Genomic DNA, 3,321 nt, shown 5'->3' on the forward strand with positions numbered 1-3,321 from the left:
CCTGATTGAATGCCGTAGTAGTCTTGCTTATGCCCTTGACCCCTATTGTTACTGTCTTCAGTTGCATCCAACTCTTGGGTCTCTAAAGGCTTTCCTCTAAGTGCTCGGCTCATCAAGGTTAAACTAACACGCTCCAGTCTTTGACCTTTAACCACTTGACATTCATCCAGCTTCAAGACAAACACGGCATTTCCACCTGTCTCTTTAAGTGTGAGGCCATAGTACTGAATCATTGCTTTTTGTAGCACTTCCATGTCAATGTAGACATTGTTATATGTATTGTATTCAAAGGGTTTGATTGTTGGCATTGGCATAATATCCTCCACCCACTTGTACCCACCATTAAACATGGATGCAATATCACCATTAGCACACTTCTTTGCCATCTGTAAGCTATAAAGTGTTGGAAGCAAGGATTGCGTAACTCCCTTTGCTCGCAACCCTAAAGTGATTAACCTGTACATTGCTCTGTAACCTTTCTGGCTAATACCTGCTGAGTTACACATATCAAGCATCTCTTTGGGTATGACAATTTCTTTGATTTCCTTCAAAAAATGTTGACGAAGGGTCTCTCGCAGCTTATCATTTTACTAGAACCTGTTATCATTTCCATGATATCCTTCTCTTGAAGGACATGCTGAAGAAGGGAGACATTAACATTGTCCTCAGCGTTGTTACATCCTAGTATAGCTGTTGCACATGTCCTACAATCGCAAGAGTCACCCATGAGAGATGCTTTATTCATTAATTGCTTCTCAAAGTTGCTATAATTCCTACAAAAAATTTTACCTGGTTGTTTGTTTACGTCTCTTGCATACGCATGCTGTCTTAGAAAGTAACCCAACAGCTTTACGTTTTCTTTGCCTTGCATGATATCCAATGGGAAGGTGAGTGAAATGGTGAACACGACGCCGAAGATTACGAGTGGAGTGTTGAAGACGAACATAATTATCGGTAAATTGATTTATTGTGCGCACACGATCCGCTAGATTATTCTTCTGCACCTCAAGCTCCTATGAGAGCTCTTTAATCCTCTGCATCAAACTATTGATCTGCTTAATCGATGCCGCTTGAAGCTGGTCGAAAGCAAATTGTGTTTGCCTCTTTTCAGCTGCCTCATCTTGCCACAACATATGTAAACAATGCTTTTTGGATACACTCCTTAGGGGGCAGTGTTATACAGCTAGCCGCTCGATGTACAGAAAGAGAGCGTCGTGGGCGAGCGGTGGGGGCCGGCGTTTGCACGGCGGAAAGATCCCCGCCTGGGACGGCACTTCCGACGTATTGAGCCAATTCACGTTTCGCAGACGCAGTTCCCCGGAAGAAGATGGCTGAACTTCTCAGGATTGCTGAGCACATGGGCCGGGAGGTGCACCGCCGAGTAAGAGTGTGGCACAGAGCCCATCTTGCCGAACAGCTCTCTGAAGGAGTACTCCTCCGGCAAAGAGGTCATCCCCTTTGCATATTATATCTTGGATCCTGTCGTGGTTCAAGAAGCTGCGATTCCTCACCCTCTCGGCATGGCTGTAGCCCTGCATCTTGTACACAAAGTCTCCGATGTGCCGGAAACAGAAGCTGCAGTGCCAGCCGGCGTCGGCCAAGATGGCGTCGCTTTTCCTCATGTGGTTGTAAAAGGTGAAGCCCGGGCGGTAGATGCTGACAGACGCCCGCCAGCTGCCGTGGTCGACAAGAAACTCGAAGGAGTAGAGGTAGTTGCCCATCTGCAGGTGCAAGACAGGGGGGATTTGCTCACACCATCGAAGGAGGTCGATGGTGTGGGCGCTGGGGATCTCGTCTGTGTCGGACATGATGACAAGGTCGCCGGCGCGGAGGCCGGATGCGGCCAAGACGCTGCTCATGGTGTGCCGCTGCTGCTTCTCGAGCGCAAACGGGCTCTCCCCTTTTCGCAAGACCCTCCCGGAGCTAACCCTGTGCACGATTCTAGGCTCTGCGAACTTGAACCTGTGCCTGTTGGAGGCAAAGAGCAAGGGCTTCTTGAGACCTGTGAAGGTAGTGTTGGACTCTACAATGAGGAACTTGGTGATGAGGGGGCCAAGCTCTCTCCATCTGATCTCCAGAAGATCCAGCTCGTTGTTGAAGATGATTGCATCGAAGACTCTGCGGGGTATGTCTCTCTTGGACCAGCCATGAAGGGCGCAGAGCTCTGCCATGGACAAGTTGTGGGCGTAATGATGCACGATGTGGTGGAAGGGGGGTGGAGGGTTGTCCCAAATGGGGCGGAGCAAATAGGCGAGGCGCTGGCCATGCAGAAACAAGGCGCCCGACAGCAGAAAGAAAGCTAGAATGGAGCAGAAGACGAGCTTGAGGTTGATCTTCAGACGACGCTTCATTCTGCAGGAAAGCTTGCCTGCAGACTATCTGTGTGTATGCCAAAAGTGGGCTTTCTTGCTTGGCACGGACGCATTCAGTTGGCTTTGGTACCGGTAAATCTCAACCTCCTCTACGATTTGTCTTGGGAAGAAGCCCATGGAGCTCCTCCCTCCCACCTTCTGTAATGTGTACAAGAGAGCTTTCACATTTGGCCAGCCGGTCGCCCCACAGTTGACCCCGCCCATGAACCTCTGTCTTGCTTTTGTCCCACTAGTAGATTGGCCCTCCCATTTGTCAAGTTGTTCAGATTAATACTTTACCCAAACTACTCTTTACATGTATTTGTATTAAAAGTAGTCCCTATAGATAATAAATGAATGCGTTGGCAATTTCAAATGGAAGAATGGATGGGAGGGTCCGTTTGGGCTTAGGCATTTATGCAAGACCTACAATGTCTAAGCTATGTCCTCACTCTGAAAAACAACTTAACAAGCATGACACACAAGTGCATGTGGGGCATGATGTGTGCGTGTATGTGTGGTGGTGGTTGCTTTGCCTCGATGTGGGGCACGATATGAGAGAGAGAGAGAGAGAGAGAGAGAGAGTGTCGCATGGTGCCTCGATGTGGGGCATGATGAGAGAGAGAGAGAGAGAGAGAGAGAGAGAGAAGCGCATGGTTGTTTATTTGTATCTACCTAAGTGTGTATGCATGTTGTTTTCTAGATTGTAGATGCATATATTGAAAGGTACTTTTGGCATATATTGAAAGGTACTTTTGGCATCAATGACATGCCAATGAAAGTGAAACCTCAACTTTGCATGTTCTAGGTAGTAATGAAACCTTTATTCCATTGTAGTGAAAAATACTCATGATTTTGCAAGCACTTGGCAAAAAACATACCGCATGCTCTTCGCAATATCCTTTTCCTAGCTTTAACTCAAAGCTCTTATGGAGTTTGTTTGCATTATACAATTGACCATGTGTTGAAA

At 47.4% G+C, this 3,321-nt stretch overlaps 1 pseudogene; it reads right to left on the reverse strand.

Annotated features, from left to right (window-relative positions):
• Positions 1-1,255: 1,255 nt before the first annotated feature.
• LOC147614734 (uncharacterized) lies at positions 1,256-2,453 on the reverse strand (annotated as a pseudogene).
• Between the last annotated feature and the right edge of the window lie 868 nt (positions 2,454-3,321).

The sequence above is a fragment of the Cibotium barometz genome, chromosome 41, assembly GCF_041138505.1.
Source record: "Cibotium barometz isolate CiBa-2024 chromosome 41, ASM4113850v1, whole genome shotgun sequence".
Classification (NCBI taxonomy): Eukaryota; Viridiplantae; Streptophyta; class Polypodiopsida; order Cyatheales; family Cibotiaceae; genus Cibotium; species Cibotium barometz.